The sequence below is a fragment of the Monodon monoceros genome, unplaced genomic scaffold, assembly GCF_005190385.1.
Source record: "Monodon monoceros isolate NGI ecotype Baffin Bay Population unplaced genomic scaffold, NGI_Narwhal_1 Super_Scaffold_22, whole genome shotgun sequence".
Classification (NCBI taxonomy): Eukaryota; Metazoa; Chordata; class Mammalia; order Artiodactyla; family Monodontidae; genus Monodon; species Monodon monoceros.
The window spans coordinates 115,993,160-116,011,211 of NW_021703779.1; the positions used below are offsets into that span (position 1 = coordinate 115,993,160).

The 18,052-nt window shown below is 38.9% G+C and overlaps 1 protein-coding gene across 4 annotated transcripts in view; it reads right to left on the bottom strand.

Moving 5' to 3' along the window:
* The window catches only part of FGF13 (fibroblast growth factor 13), a 503,351-nt gene that overhangs the window by 357,175 nt on the left and 128,124 nt on the right, over positions 1–18,052 (bottom strand). The gene's annotated exons all lie outside the window — the stretch shown is intronic.

The window sequence follows — 18,052 nt, forward strand, 5'->3', positions numbered from 1 at the left end:
GATATTGTATTCAATAACGACAATTTTGTCACTTTTCCTTTTTATAAAACTAATTTCTTTTCCATGACATCTAATATTATGATTACCTTTAAAACCATGTTAAATAGTATTGACGATGTGGGAATCCCTGTCTTGTTCCTAAGTTTTTGGAAATGCCATTTGTATTTCTCCATTTATTATGTGTACTACTGGTTTGTAGTAAATATACTACATCATGTTAAACAAGTAGCTTTCTATTCCTATTATACTTAAAACTGAACATTCATTCCTGATTTTTAAATCTCTAAAAGTACTTTCTTTGTTTCGTTTCTACTGATGATATGGCTTTTTTGCTTCAAATCTGTCACACTGATAAGATTTCCAATTGTTGAACCAGCCGTGCATTACTGGAATAAACCCAACTTAATAAAGTGTTTCTGTCACTCATCCCCTCCGTCTCTTCGCCTTCTCTACCCACCTGTCAACCTGACTCCCTGGAGAGAATGAGTTCATGGGAACCTATTTGTTCAGGAGTGTCAAAAAACTGGCTTGTGGGCTGCCCCTGCCCTTTCTAGTCTCTGCCCTGGTAGGGTGCCTCTGATCTGCAGTCCTTGGCTTTTTTGGGCTGGAAGCTCGCCATGAGTCACAATGGCAGCTGGGTCTCAGAGGGAAGCTTGTCTGAGTTTGTTGTCTGCGTAGGCAGATGTTACTTCTTTCTTGCTGACTAAATGACTTCTCAATTCAGCCATACGTGGCACAGATGGCAGTTAAGTTTTGGAATCCCATGGCATTCCTTCTGATTTTGGGGCTCAGGGCATTTGTGTAATGGGTAGTCAGGAGAACAATCTGATCTACCATTGGTGTAAGATTGGCATGAACATTTGGGAGGGATCTAAATCTTTACCTGTCACGTTCAAAGCCCAATCAATTAAAATTGTCCTCACTCTTGACATAAATGAAAATGTTGAACAATGCATAGCGGTATATCTTCACCACATTTTGCTTTTCTAGAGAAGCCCCTCCCAATTTATAGCTCAGACCCCCTTCTCTCATGTATTGAATATGATGTGCATAGCCAATCCTATGGGCAGTGTGCTAGGCCCCAGGAATCGCACGAGTCAAAACCCTGCTCTCAAAGCAGTCATTTTCGTAAGGAACGAATGAATCAACATGATATAGTAAGATAAGATGTGACAAAAGAAGGACATACAGGACCCATGCCTTTCAAGTCTTCCCCCCAACCTCCATTTGGATTCAATAATTGATTTTCTTTCATGTCTTAAACAAGAGCCTCACCTAGAGTGATAATCCCGCAAAACATTACCTTACAAAATGCAATAACATACTAACAAGAGCAGCTCATCATCCCTGCATCCCAGCAGTGCCTACCACAGAACCTGGCTCTGTAGCAGCAAGCGCCCTGTCCGTGTTTTGGATTGCATGAACGCATGGATGCAGTCAAATATCAAAAGCACTAGAGCCTACAGAGGAATAGGGTGAAGCAAAAATGAAGGAATGAAGAGGTAAATAGATAAACAGGCTGAAACTAAATGAAGAGGTGCACATAAAAGCATCACTAGTGCCACAGAGTTCTCTCCCCCATGTAAAATGACATTAATAGCACCACTGTCACTCAGAGGGAGGCCACTACGTTTTAAACTAGAATGCGCAAGACGCCTCCAGTTTATTTTCTTGGAGATGCTGGGTGTATCCTGACAAAAACTAGATTTCTGCTTTCATGCATGTGGTTTGTAGTCACTCGGAAATAGAAACGCTCCAAAGAACCATTTTCAGTTACAGTGAATTCAGACTGCCTGAAATAATTCTATGCCTAAAATAAATCAGCCTTTACTATATGTCTATAAAAAATTGACCAACACTCATACACACGCCTCGTCTCTGGCTCTTCCCCATGACATCTTCTATGTAAGTGTGCGAAGCACTGCCCCAAATTCAAATTGTTCACTGTCTGCTTTAGTTATTGGAGACCCACCAAATATACTTAGAGCCCTATTAAATATACTAGGCGTAGATAGAAATGTGCAAGAGTAAGACGACATTAAGTCAAATTCGACCTTTCTGTGATGATCCTGAATCATCACAGAATCCAATAATCCAGGTGTAAGATGTACCTGGGTAGTACACAGAGCAAATCTATTACCACCGTCATTCCAGGCCAAGGGCTGGCTAACATATCAGTAATTTTTTATTTTTTTTGTGGGGGGGGGGACGTCTGCGCGGTTTGTGGGATCTTAGTTCCCTGACCAGGGGTTGAGCCACGCCCCCTGCAGTGGAAGCGCGGAGTCTTAACTGCTGGACCGCCAGGGAAGTCCCCACATATCAGTAATTTTAAAATGTCACAGATATCAACTTTGACTACTCAGATACGACAGAACCTTAGAACCGAAAACCCCTGAGGATCACTTAGCCTAGTGGATGACAGTTTTACTCAGGGCTTGGAATGGAGCCCTTCACTCAGATGCAACCCTGAGAAGAGCCCCTTTGTATACATGGAACTTGGGATTCCGGACTGAGGTCTCAGAACGCCTCCTTCAGTGATCTGAGGCACCTCTGTGGAACCCTACGAATCTGCAGAATGCAGTTGACAAATTTTCCCTGGATAGGGCATTTTCAGATGAGAGAACTGAAGCTCACAACATCAAGGTGACTTGTTCAGGTCCCACTCTAAAACAGTGACTGATCTGGAGTGAGAAGCCAGGTCTCTCGACTCCCGGTCAGGGGCATTTTCCAGCCCTAGCAGTCTTCCTGAGAGTTTCTCCTGCTCTGTATTTGCTCTAGGAAATAGACATTAGCCCTGGTTTCTGAGAGTTCCAGGTTAAGCACATGACTCATTTCAGCGCCATTCTGAAAGTCTTCCTAGCTAAAACAAAACTACATTTTTCGCTTGTTTTAGGCCATTAATCCAACAATGAGGTATCCCATATCCAGGAGCTGGTATAAATTACAAGTCCCTGAAGCTTTATTTCTAACATTTACTTAGATAGGAGGAGTCGCTTTAGCTCATCCATCTGTTCATAGCTTTTTTAAAAATAAATTTATTTATTTTATTTATTTTTGGCTGCATAAATATAAATACATAAAATAATTGATTTATTCTATTTATTTATATTTGGCTGTTGCGCACAGGCTTTCTCTAGTTGCGGAGGGCGGGGGCTACTCTTCGGTGCGATGCGCAGGCTTCTCATTGCGGTGGCTTCTCTTGTTGCGGAGCACGGGCTCTAGGCATGCAAGCTTCAGTAGTTGCGGCTCACGGGCTCAGTAGTAGTGGCTCGCGGGCTCTAGAGCGCAGGCTCAGGAGTTGTGGCGCACGGGCTTAGTTGCTCCGCGGCATGTGGGATCTTCCCGGACCAGGGCTCGAACCCGTGTCCCCTGCATTGGCAGGCAGATCCTTAACCAGTGGGTCATCAGGGAAGTCCTCATATCTTTTTATGATATGTGATATATTGGGGTATTTTTGATTGAAATATTCTTTCCAACATTGTTGGCCTTGTTTTAGTCTGCTAGACTTTAGCATTGGTAATAATGGTTACTTATAGAAATCTATAAGCTAAAACTAATATAGAGTGTGACATGCTTGAATGTTAAAATTTTGTTTGCATATCACACCCACCCCCACTACAGGATTAGGAAGCAGTCAATCTATTCACAATAAATGAATAAGTGAATGAAGGAGTTTGGGATATTTGGGGGATTTGGGGAATCAGCAAAGCCCTCTTTTCCTAGTCCACAGCCTTCTCCAGCAGAGAATCTAACAGTAGCTACCATACAACGAATATCTACTAAGCACGAGGTGCTTTACATACATTATTTCTCTGAAATGGGTACAAGATCATCACATTTTACAGCCTGGGAACTGAGGGTCAGATAATTACTGAAGAACTAAGGTTATGTAAATTTGCAGTGAACCAAGGGGTCAAACCTTGAAACCTGGAAAGCCAGGCAGTGTGTTAGCATTTCCATCTGAGGAGCAGGTGTTAACAAGATTGGCGCAGGTCAGTCACTGTATGATGGGGGATTAGGAAGTTCATGTTTACAGCATCTTCCCCTAATCTTGTTTGAAAGAATACAAACTCCATGAAATTACAGAGCACTGTTGTTATTAAAAGGGATTTTGAAAACTGCTGAATGTACTTTCAGCTCGAAAGATTGTGCTGGGAATCATTTTAATTCAGATTCTCATTTGGTATGAAAGCAATAAACATCTTTTAAAAAGATTTCTTTCTTTGCTCTAAGTGCTTATGCGTAAAACTGTGGGTGTAAATCTTCTTAATTTTTCCTGAGCTATGTGAACATCTTAATCATGATCAGAGTATAAAACAGAACAAGGTATTATATGTGTATCATTAAAAACTGTATTTGCTGAAACGTCACTTTATGTTTCTTTTCTCTGGCTTAACTGATGGTAGTTCTCAGTGCTGGATAATGCAAACTCTCCATGATAAGAGAGTTGCTTCTTTGACTTTCAATTTAAGCCCTGGAAATGTACAGGGTTTTTTCCTGCCAAGATTAATTTCAATCTCTGCAAATTAACAGGAGAGGGGAAGCAAAGATGCATCGAGGAGCTCGTCTGGGTAGGTAGAAAGAACCCCGGAATAGGAGTCAGGAGACCTAGCCACTAGGCCCAGGTTGTCTGGCTATGCCCATTCCTCTTTCTCAGTTTCAACTTTCTTACCAATAAAGTGATGGGACTGGGCAGATGACCTCAAAGGCCCTTGTAGAACTTGGGTGCAAAGATTCTTTGAGATAATAGGGTGTAGAATAGGAGTCTACTAGTAAAATAGGGTCACTCAACAAAGGTGCATTTGGGCACCTACTTTGTGTCAGGGCAATGCTGAAAGACACAAAAAAAGGAAATGAGCCTTCAGAGAGAAGCCGCCACATGCAGACCCAGCAAAGAAGAGTCAGAGAAGGCTTTCCAGTAGAAGAAGCATCTGAGCTAAATCTTGAAGGCTCTTTCCACATATTTCAGAAAAGACAGGGAAATATTACTTGTTCCAATTAGTGCCCTGGATAGGAAATGACCTAAAATTAGTTAATTAAGAAAAGTTAGCTTTGGAGGTATTTTCTGAGTATAACAACAAGACATAAAAACCTATAGAGAAGAAAACATAGATTTTCCGTCAGAATGGCTAAAGTTTTAAAGTCTGACTATACCAAGTGTTGACAAGGATATGGAGCAGGTAGAATTCTTACAAGCTACTGAAAGGAATGTAAAATCGTGCAGCCACTTTGGAAAAGTTTGGCAGTTGATCAAAAAGTTAAACCTAGAGTTACCATGTGGCCCAGCAATTCCAGTACTAGGCATCTACCCAAGAGAACTGAAAACATATGCCCACACAAAAAATTGTACATAAATGTTTAGCAACATTATTCACAATAGCCAAGAAGTAGAAACCTACAACTCCATTGGCATATCCATACAATGGAATATTACTCAGCAATAAGAATAAATGAGAAATGACATATGCTACAACATGAATGGACCTTGGAAACATTATGCTAAGTGAAAGAAGCCATTCACAAAAGATACATATAATCCCATTTATATGAAACATCCAGAGAAGGAAAATCCAATCTATGGTGCTCGAAATTATAGTGGTTACCTTCGTGGTGAAGAATAAACTCTGGAAAAGGGCAGAAGAAGGGCTTTTAAAGTGCTGGTAATGTTACCTTTCTTAATCTGGGTGCTAGTCAGAATGCTTTGTTCAATTTGTAAACATTTAATGAGCTGTACACTTAGGATTTGTGCACTTTTCTGTGTGAATGCCATTCTCCTAAATTAGTTTACTAAAAAAGTCTAAAGAGGTTATTTACACTTCAGCTGTTTCTATCTTCTGGGAGAATATTAACTCTATACAATCAAATACCTGCATCATCTTGAATGCTATGTTTGAACTGAAAACCAAAAGAGGAGCGGTGCCTCTTTGATGTGATCTTCTTCACTTACTCCCTGGAATGGGCTTCAAACATTTCTAAGATCATAAATAGCAAGTATCCTGTGGCTGGCACTCTGGGTATCCAAAGTAAGAGGGCATACAGTTGAAATATAAAGGGCAATTTTCCAGCAAAATGAACACCTTCATCATGGAAGCCCTTTTCAAAGCAGATTTATCCCACCGTCTCTCCTTCCTCCCTTCCTCCCTTCCTTCTTACCATCCATCCATTCCTCTAACCATCCATCTATCCATCCACCCATTCATTTAACAAATACTGAGGTCCTACCATGTGCCTGACACCGCGCTAGGCCCTACTACAATGAACAAGACAGATAAAGCCCATGCCCTCGTGGGGTTTCCCAAAGAACATCACCAAGGTGATTGAGAATTCTAATATTGCATCTAAGATCAAAACTCTTTTTGAGGCTTATACAGACTTTTAAAGCTCCACAGCCATGGATCTAGTCATATAAATGACTAAAATGTCTTTTCTTAGACAGTGGACTGGGTCCAGTTTCCTATATTACTTGCTGATTTGACCATTCATCTAGTGATATTAAGAGTGTCCGTACATACTGATTCTCAACATAATGTTGTAAGAAGTGTACCAAAATAAGTTGAAAAAAAGTCTAGTCGTCAATAATGATATCACAATAGTTTCTATAATTAGCACAAAGCTAATTATTATTAAAAGTATTATTAAAAGCTCTTATTATTAAAAGTACATCAACAAATGTATATAGTTGCAGGCTCCCAGAATGGACAAAAAGATCCAAATGAATACATAATTCAGTCACGTTCTATCATATATGCAGAGAGGATTTGAGATCAAACACCAGGACCCATTCATCCTACCACCTAAAATATGGTAACAGGAGCCTGGATAGCCACATGAGATGAGGCCCTGATTTGATCTATGCTGGTGGCCCCTTTTCTCTTTGAAAGTTACACTGAATTCAAGAGGATTAATCAACCCAAAAGTTAATCTTCAGAACTGCCTTCATCTTTTATGTTCTAAGATTGAAAAGGGTGGGCGGGGGGCAGGGGTGGGGGGAGAGATGGAGAGAAGGAAAAAATTTTAAGCCTCTAAGCATCACTTTCATTATTAATACAGTCAAAGGCCTGAAAACTCTGCTGAATATTTAAGAAAAGACTTTCTAATCTTACACAAAAACCAACCCAAAGTTAGGTGATTTAAAAAATAACCACTGGGCCCTTTTCTTTCAAAAAGTTTTCAGTGATGCATAAAAAGATTTTAAAAACCCACAATTTAAGTTCCTTTGTTTCAGCTATAAACTCTGCCTTTTCATCTAAAATCCTGAGTCACCTGACCCCTTAACTCTCCCCTGCAGAAAGCCACCACACAGTGTGCCTGAGTCACTGCCACAATAATAGTTGGTGTGACACCAGGCTTTTCTTCAAGGGTAAGAAAAGATTTCTTCAAGCGTAAGAACATTGACTTAGAAAATATTCTAACGGAAAATGTCCAGGAGGGTCTTCCTGCTTCACTGCCTCAGGTCTGTCAGGCTCCAGGAGACAGGACTAAACTTTTCCAACCGTCTCCTCAGGGGAACCTTCTGGGCTATGTGTGGGCCACTACACAAAGGCCCCAAGAGACCCTCCTGGCATGGCTGACTATTTTCCTGTCCTTTTCCACAAATGTACTATAAACATCCTTTTCCAAATTGCTTTGTACACGCAACATTATTGTTCAGATTCGTGTGTGTGTGTGTGTTGGCATATCTCCATTCTTTTTATAAATTTTTTTATTGAAGCATAGTCGATTTACAATATTGTGTTAGTTTTAGGTGTACAGCACAGTGATTCAGTTATACATATACATGTGTATATATGTATATATATATATATATATATATATTCTTTTTCAGATTCTTTTCTATTATAGGTTATTACAAAATACTGAGTATCGTGCCCTGTGCTATATAGTAGGACCCTGTTGTTTACCTATTTTACATAAAGTAGTGTGTCTCTGTTGATACCAAGCTCCTAGTTTATCCCTCCCCTCCCCCACGTTTCCCCTTTGGTCACCATAAGTTTGTTTTCTATGTCTGAGTCCATTTCTATTTTGTAAATAAGTTCATTTATATCATTTTTTCAGTTTCCACATATAAGCGATATCATATGATATTTGTCTGTCTCGCTTACTTCACTTAGTATGACAATCTCAAGGTCCATCCCTGTTGCTGCAAATGGCATTATTTCATTCTTTTTAATGGCTGAGTAATATTCCATTATATATATATCCATTCATCTGTCAATGGACACTTAGGTTGCTTCCATGTCTTGGCAACTGTAAATAGAGCTGCAATGAACATTGGGGTGCATGTGTCTTTTTGAATTATGGTTTTCTCTGGGTATATGCCCAGTAGTGGGATTGCTGGGTGGTATGGTAGCTCTATTTTTAGTTTTTTAAGGAACCTCCATACTGTTCTCCATAGTGGCTGTATCAATTTACACTCCCACCAACAGTGCAAGAGGTTCCCTTTTCTCCACACCCTCTCCAGCATTTATTGTTTGTAGATTTTTTTGATGATGGCCATTCTGACTGGTGTGAGGTGATACCTCATTGTAGTTTTGATTTGCATTTCTCTAATGATTAGCGATGTTGAGCAACCTTTCACGTGCCTTTTGGCAATCTGTATGCTTTCATCAGATTCATCTTTATTGATGCATGGGGATACAGTTCATTCATTCAAACTGCCATAGAGCCTTCCCGTCTTTCAATATGTTGCCATTTATAATATTAATCCACTCTCATATTCTTGGACATTAATTTTTGATATAGCAATAAACATTCTTGTTTATGTCTTCGTACACGTGCAAGGAATTCTCCCTAGTAAACATCTAGAAGAGGGACTATGGGATCATAATAAGGTATGCACATCCCCAAGTTTGCTAGATATTGCATTGCTGAAGTGCTCTTCAAAGCAAGTATATAAATTTATACTCCCATCAGAACTCCTAGTTCCCTGCCTCTTGCTTTGGTATGACCACTTGGCATGCTCATGTTTTTTAATGTTTGCCAGTTTGATGGTTGTGAAGGACTGTCTTATTTTGAATTTAATTTACATTTCCCTCATGACTAGTGAGGTTGAGAACCTTTTCTAATGTGTTTACAGGTCAATTGGGTTTTCCCTTATGTAAAATGCCTGGTCATATCCTTTGTGTATTTTTCTAATGAATTGCTTGTCTTTTTCATAATGATTTTTAGACTACAGCTTCTGGATATTAATCCTTCCTTATTTATAAGAGCTAAAAATAGTTTCTACCAGCCGGTGGCTCATTATTTTAAATTTTCTTTGTGTTATACTTCATCAATTAGAGTTTCTATTTTTAATGAAGTCAAATTTATCAATCTTTTCTTTTCTGGTTTTCATTTTGTGGTTTTAAGAAACCTTTCCCTAGTTTGAGATCATTAAGATATTCTTCAGATTTTTCAAAAGCAAATAATTCTTGCTTTTAACATTTAGGTCTTTAATCCATTTGGAGGTTACATTTCTGTATGGTATGGGGTAGGGAGTTTTACTTTTTTCCATCTAAATAACCAATTGTCCCAGGACTATTCTATCGTAATGTCCCCTCTGTCATATACCAAGTTCTCATATATGTATGAGATTGTTTCTGGAATTTCAATTCCGTTCTATTGGCACTTCTGTCTATCCCTGTACTAATATCATATTTTTTATTAATATGGGTTAATAACAATGCTTCCTACCTGACAGAGCTAATCGCATCTTATTTTTCTTCTCTAAGATGATCTTCACTAATCTTTACCCTTTCTCTTTCCATACAAATTTTAGGGTAAGTTTGCCAAGTTCCACGAAAAAAATTTGTGGGGGAGTTTGATTAGAACTGCACTGAACTGCAAGTTAATTTGTGGAGAATTGATTTATGTATGATATTGAGTCTTCCAAACCATTTAAATGGTACATATCTTCTATTATTTATATTTAGGTCTTTGTTCATTATCTTCAATAACATTTCATAATATTTCTTTAAAAGACACATATTTTGTTAGGTACATATCCAGATTTATTATGCGTTTTGCTGTTATGTAAATGGTTTTTTTCCTTTCCAATTTAGCAAGTTATCTTGCAAATAAACTCTAATTCTAGTATTTATTCATAAATGACATGAATAGCTACGGAAATACAGCTTGTGTGCTTGAAAGTAGCTGACATTCTGAGCTCACCAAATTAGAGTCAATTTTGTCCTTTCATTAAACAAAGTACGATAATTCCTATTATGTTCAGAGACTGCTTTTCGGTTAGTGTGACAGTGTTTCTATATTTCAGAAATGATATTTTTTCCTAAGAAGGCTTCTACTTTTCCTGCCTGGGGCTCACACCATTGTCGTAGTTCTAAATGCAAAGGTTTTTCTTCTTATTCTTTAGAATACATTTTTATCGTTTATTTTCATTTAATGTATACACTTGTTCAAAGGCATGTTTTTTCTCCTAAGAAGATTATTGCTTTAGAGGACACACAAGCACGCGTGCACACGCACGCGCGCACACACACGCAAACATACTTTATCTGGGTTCTTCAAATATATGAAGTGTTTCCTCTTCCTTGTTCTGCACTTACATTTCTTTCTAACTACTCTCAAGTCTTTCTGTCCCGATTTTAACCATTTTTTTTCTTCTTTAAAGATCTCTTCTTCAAAGACAAAGCAGCTTCTTTACCATTTTCCTCTTGTTTTAGACAGAGATTCATACTCTTCAGTAAATCAGTACTTATCATCAAAGAACTATCTTCTACCAACTTTACATCACACACATCTGCATATTAACAATGACACATATCCTCTGTAACAGACTCTCCAACAGATGAAATGACTCCAAAGCCATCTAAATATTCATATCTATAATCATCAATGTCCTCTTTTACTAAATTTTCACCAACATTCATAAGTTTCAAGGTCTCCTTCAGGTGATCCCGCACTTCAGTTTTTCAACACAGTTTTAAAATCCTCTTGCAATGATTTGATCAAAGGTTAAAATTGTTTTTCAGAGGAATGGTTTATTTCCATTCTATGAATATACTCACAGGAACCCTGGGCTTTTGTATTTAGTTTCTTATTTATTTCTGAAAGCCTTGAAGTATTTATATTTACCTTTGGTCTTCCTTTTCTTTTTTTTTTTAATAATTCTTTTCTTCAACTTTTTCCAAAATAGCTTTTAAAAGTCAACGGGGACAGGAGGAATCGCATGACTGGGTAGGACGTGGGGGAGAAGGGGGAGGAGGAAAAGTGGAGGCGGGACGGGACCAGCTTCCCTGAGGGGTGCCTGGGAGAGGAGAGGGGTTCCCACGATTGGAAGGGCCCACCCACGGTACAGGGATCAGCAGGGATGGGAAGAGACCTTCAGAGAATGGGGGATCAGAGGTTAACACGGCGACCGTCTCACCCGACTGCTCGGGCCATGGCGAGCCTGCTGTGATACTGGGCCTGAACCTCAGCCCGCTGGGGGCTCCCTCCATTCCAGCTGAGTCTCAAGCCCGCCCCCCAAGGCGTTTTCCAGCCACTCAGGTTCTGAGCCTAAGCACCACCACACCCGGGCCTTTTCCAGCACACAGGTCCTGAGCCTAGGCCCTCACCCCACCTAAGCCCTGTCCACATGGCCTTTTCCAGACTTTTTCTTTTTTCTTTTTCTGTTGTGATTCTGTTTTGCCTTGTTATTTCATTTATATTTTTATCTTTTCTAATATATTTTTTATTTTTCTAATTTTATTTTATTTTTTATTCTTTGATATTTTTCTCTCTTTTTCTTTTTTTTGCTGTACCACGTGCCTTGCAGGATCTTGGTTTCCAGGCTGGGGGTCAGACCTGAGCTCCGGTGGTGGGAGGGCCAAGTCCAAACCACTGGACTAACAGAGAACCTCAGAGCCCAGGGAATATTCAACGGTGTGAGGTCTCCCAGAGGTCTTTATCTCAACACCAAGACCAGGCTCCACCCAACTGCCTGCAAACTCCAGTGCTGGACGCCTCAGGCCAAACAACCAGCAAGACAGGAACACAAACCCACCCATCCAAAAAAATGAGATGACAAAAAAATATGTTACACATGAAGGTGCAATGTAAAAAACTCTAAGACCAAATAAATGAAGAGGAAACAGGCAATCTACCTGAAAAAGAATTCAGGGTAATGACAGTAAAGATGATACAAAATCTCAGAAAAAGAATGAAGGCACGGATCGATAAAAATGCAAGAAATGTTTAAAAAAGACCTAGAAGAACTAAAGAACAAACAAACAGTGATGAACAACACAATAACTGAAATGAAAAATACAGTAGAAGGACTCAAGAGCAGATCACCTGAAGCAGAAGAACGAATAAGTGAGCTGGAAGACAGAATGGTGGAAATAACTGACGAGGAGCAGAATAAAGAAAAAAGAGTGAAAAGAACTGAGGACAGTCTCAGACACCTCTGGGATACTAAATGCACCAACGTTCGAATTATAGGGGTCCCAGATGAAGAAGAGAAAGAGAAAGGGTCTGAGAAAATATTTGAAGAGATTATTGTCAAAAAAATCCCTAACGTGGGAAAGGAAAGAGCCACCCAAGTCCAGGAAGGGAAAAGGGTCCAATACAGGATAAACCCAAAGAGAAACACACCAAGACACATATTACTCAAACTAACAAAAATTAAATACAAAGAAAAATATTAAAAGCAGCAAGGGATAACATACAAGGGAACCCCCATAAGCTTAACAGCTGCAGTTTCAGCAGAAACTCTGCAGGCCAAAAGGGAGTGGCAGGACATATTTAGTGTGATGAAAGGGAAAAATCTACAACCAAGATTACTCTACCCAGCAAGGATCTCATTCAGATGCGACAGAGAAACCAAAAGCTTTTCAGACAAGCAAAAGCTAAGAAAATTCAGCAGCACCAAACCAAATTTACAGCAAATGCTAAAGGAACTTCTCTAGGCGGGAAACACATGAGAAGAAAAAGACCCACAAAAACAAACGCAAAACAATTGAGAATATGGTAATAGGAACATACATATCGATACCTACCTTGAATGTAAATGGTTTCAATGCTCCAACGAAAAGACACAGACTGGCTGAATGGATACAAAAACAAGACCCGTATATAATGCTGTCTACGAGAGACACACTTCAGACTGAAAGTGAGGGGATGGAAAAATGATATACCATGCAAATGGAAATCAAAAGAAAGCTGGAGTAGCAATACTTATATCAGATAAAAGAGACTTTAAAATAAAGATTGTTAAAAGAGATAAGGCAGGGCACTACATAATGATCAATCCAAGAAGAAGATATAACAATTATAAATATTTATGCACCCAGCACAGGAGCACCTCAGTACATAAGGCAAATGCTAACAGCCATAAAAGGGGAAATCGACAGTAACACAATAATAGTGGAGGGATGTTAACACCCCAATTACACCAATGTACAGATCATCCAGACAGAAAATAAGTAAGGAAACACAAGCTTTAAATGACACAACAGACCAGATAGATTTAATTGATATTTGTAGGACATGCCACCCGAAAGCAGCAGATTACACTTGCTCCTCAAGTGCACACAGAACACTCTCCAGGATAGAACACATCTTGGGTCACAAATCAAGCTTCAGAAAATTTAAGAAAATTGAAATAATATCAAGCATCTTTTCCGACCACAATGTTATGAGATTAGAAATCAATTACATGAAAAAAAGTGTAAAAAACACAAACACACGGAGGCTAAATACTCTACTAAATACTCAAGCGATCACTAAAGAAATCAAAGAGGAAATTAAAAAATACATAGAAACAAATGACGATGAAAACATGACAACCCAAAAGCTATGGGACGTAGCAAAAGCAGTTCTAAGAGGGAAGTTTACAGCACTTCAATCTCACCTCAAGAAACAAGAAAAATCTCAGATAAACAATCTAACCTTACACCTAAAGGAACTAGAGAAAGAAGAACAAACAAAACCCAAAGTTAGTAGAAGGAAAGAAATCATAAAGATCAGAGCAAAAATAAATGAAATAGAAACAAAGAAAACAATAGCAAAGATCAATAAAACTAAAAGTTGGTTCTTTCAGAAGGTAAACAAAATTGATAAACCTTTAGCCAGACTCACAAAGAAAAAAAGGGAGAGAATTCAAATCAATAAAATTAGAAGTGAAAAAGGAGAAATTACAACTGACACCGCAGAAATACAAAGGATCATAAGAAACTACTACAAGAAACGGTATGCCAATAAAATGGACAACCTGGAAGAAATGGACAAATTCTTAGAAAGGTACAACTTTCTAAGACTGAACCAGGAAGAACTGGAAAATATACACAGACGAATCACAGGTAATGAAATTGAAACTGTAATTAAAAATCCTCCAGCAAGAAGAAGTCCAGAACCACAGGGCTTCAAAGGCGAATACTATCAAACATTGAGAGACAAGCTAACACCTACCCTTCCCAAACTCTTCCAAAAAACTGCAGAGGGAGGAACACTCCCAAACGCATTCTACAAGGCCACCAGCACCCTGATACCAAAAAACGACAAATGTATCACAAATAAAGAAAATTAAAGACCAATATCACTGATGAACATAGACACAAAAATCCTCAACAAAATTCTAGCAAACAATCCAACAACACAGAAAAAGGATCATACACCATAATCAAGTGGGATTTATCCCAGGGATGCAAGAATTCTTCAGTATACACAAATCAGTCAATGTGATACACCACATTAACAAATTAAATAAAAACCATATGATAAGCTCAACAGATGCAGAAAAAGGTTTTGACGAAATTCAACACCCACCTATGATAAAAACTCTCCTGGGCTTCCCTAGTGGCACAGTGGTTAAGAATACAACTACCAATGCATGGGACACGGGTTTGATCCCTGGTCCAGGAAGATCCCACATGCCGCGGAGCAACAAAGCCCATGAGCCACAACTACTGAGCCTGCACTCTAGGGCCCGTGAGCCACAACTACTGAACCCATGTGCCACAACTACTGAAGCCCACATGCCTAGACCCTATGCTCCGCAACAAGAGAAGCCACCCAATGAGAAGCCCGCACAACAAAACAAAGAGTAGCCCCCGCTCGCCACAGCGAGAGAAAGCCCGCCTGCAGCAACGAAGGCCCAATGCAGCCAAAAATAATAAATAAATAAATAAATTTATTTAAAAGAAAAACTATCCAGAAAGTGGGCATAAAAGGAACCTACCTCAACATAATAAAGGCCATATATGGCAAACCCACAGCAAACATCATTCTCAATGGTGAAAAACTAAAATCATTTCCTCTAAGATCAGGAACAAGACAAGGATGTCCACTCTCACCACTGTTATTCAACATAGTTCTGGAAGCCCTAGCCATTGCAATCAGAGAAGAAAACGAAATAAAAGGAATATAAATTGGAAAAGAAGAAGTAAAACTGTCACTGTTTGCAAATGACATGATACTATAGACAGAAAATCTTAAACATGCCACAAGAAAACTACTAGAGCCAATCAATGAATTTGGTAAAGCTGCAGGATACAAAACTAATGCTCAGAAATCTCTTGCATATTTATGTACTAACAACGAAAGGTCAGATAGTGAAATTAAGGAAACACTCCCATTTATCACTGCAACAAAAAGAATAAAATACCTTGGAATAAACCTACCTAAGGAGGCAAAAGACCTGTGCTCAGAAAAGTGTAAGACACTGATGAAAGAAATCAAAGATGACACAAACAGATGGAGAGATATACCATGTTCTTGGATTGGAAGAATCAATGTTGTGAAAATGACTCTTCTACCCAAAGTAATCTACAGATTCAATGCAATCCCTATCAATTACCAATGGCATTTTTCACAGAATTAGAACAAAAATTTTACAGTTTGTATGGAAACAAACAAAAGACCTCAAATAGCCAAAGCAATCTTGAGAAAGAAAAACGGAGCTGGAGAAATCAGGTTCCCCGACTTCAGACTATACTACAAAGCTACAGTAATCAACACAGTATGGTACTCGCACAAAAACAGAAATATAGATCAATGGAACAGGATAGAAAGCCCAGAGATCAACCCACACACCTATGGTCACCTAACTTATGACAAAGGAGGCAAGAATATACAATGGAGAAAAGACAGTCTCTTCAGTAAGTGGTGCTGGGAAAACTGGACAGCTACATGTAAAAGAATGAAATTAGAACACTCCCTAACACCATACACAAAGATAAACTGAAAATGGATTAGAGACCTAAATGTAAGACCGGACACTATAAAACTCTTACAGGAAAACATAGGAAGAACACACTTTGACATAAATCACAGCAACATCTTTTTTGACCCACCTCCTAGAGTAATGAAAATGAAAACAAAAATAAACAAATGGGACCTAATTAATCTTAAAAGCTTTTGAACAGCAAAGGAAACCATAAACAAGACGAAAAGACAACTCTCAGAATGCTAGGAAATATTTGCAAACAAAGCAACTGACAAAGGGTTAATCTCCAAAATATACAAACAGCTCATGCAGCTCAATATCAAAAAACAAACAACCCAATCAAAAAATGGATGGAAGACCTAAATAGACACTTCTCCAAAAAAGACATACAGATGGCCAAGAGGCACATGAAAAGACGCTCAACATCACTAATTATTAGATCAATGCAAATGAAAGCTATAATAAGGTATCACCTCACACCAGTCAGAATGGCCATCATCAACTAAATCTACAAACAATAAATGCTGGAGTAGGTGTGGAGAAAAGGGCACCCTCTTGCACTGTTGGTGGGAATGTACATTGATACAGCCACTATGGAGAACAGTGTGGAGGTTCCTTAAAGAACTAAAAATACAATTACCATATGACCCAGCAATGCCACTACTGGGCATATACCCAGAGAAAACCATAATTCCAAAAGACACATGCACCCCAGTGTTCAGTGCAGCACTATTTACAATAGCCAGGCCATGGAAGCAACCTAAATGCCCATCGACAGATGAATGGATAAAGATGTGGTACATATATACAATGGAATATTACTCAGCCATAAAAAGGAACGAACTTGGGTCACTTGTAGAGGTGCAGATGGACCTAGAGTCTGTCATACAGAGTGAAGTAAGTCAGAAAGAGAAAAACAAATACTGTATAGTAACGCATATATGTGGAATCTAGAAAAATGGTACAGATGAACCTATTTGCAGGGCAGGAATAGAGATGCAGACATAGAGAACGGACATGTGGACCCCGGGGTTGGGGGAAAGGGAGGGTGGGATGAACTGGAAGATTAGGATTGACATATATACACTACCATGTGTAAAACAGATAGCTAGTGGGAACCTGCTGTATAGCACAGGGAGCTCAGCTCAGTGCTGTGTTGACCCAGATGGGTGGGATGGGGGTGTAGGAGGGAGGTCCGAGAGGGAGGGGATTCATGTATACATATAGCTGATTCACTTTGTTGTACAGCAGAAACTAACACAACATTGTAAAGCAACTATACTCCAATTTAAAAAAAAGTCAATGGGTTTAAAAAGAAAAGAATTTGATAAATTTCTTCTTGAATACACTCAAGTGAGGGAACATATTCTCTAATGGGGTGTCAGCTCCTTTACTTAGAAATAGGAACAAACTGAACTTTGAATAAGCGGGTACAGAAGAATCAGTGCTATACTCTGGTTTTCAATTTCCATAGCAGTAGCTACAGCAAAGTCACTATGGACTTGTAAGAAGAATCATTGGAAAGGAATATTCTCTAAGTTCTTCCCAACGATCCTGTCTCGTCTTCATTTGTTCTTTGTTTTAAGTTAGTTAATTTCTCTTTAGAGGGCCCAGAAGAAAGGAAGAGCAAACCTCTTCACCCAAGCATACTGAGGGGAGATGGGCAAACCTCACAAAAACAACGTAGGACCTGAAAGAAAGTGAAACATGGGAAAAGAGATACCAATGTTGCATGCCATGTTGGTCATCAGAATATATCTTTATAACATTTTCTCCTTGATTCTTACTGTTGAAGAGGAGCACTATTGATTTTTATATATTAAGCCTATACTCAGAAAACCTGTGGAACCCTATATTAGTTCTATTCATTTGTCTACATATTCTAGTACGTTATCTGTGTAGACAATC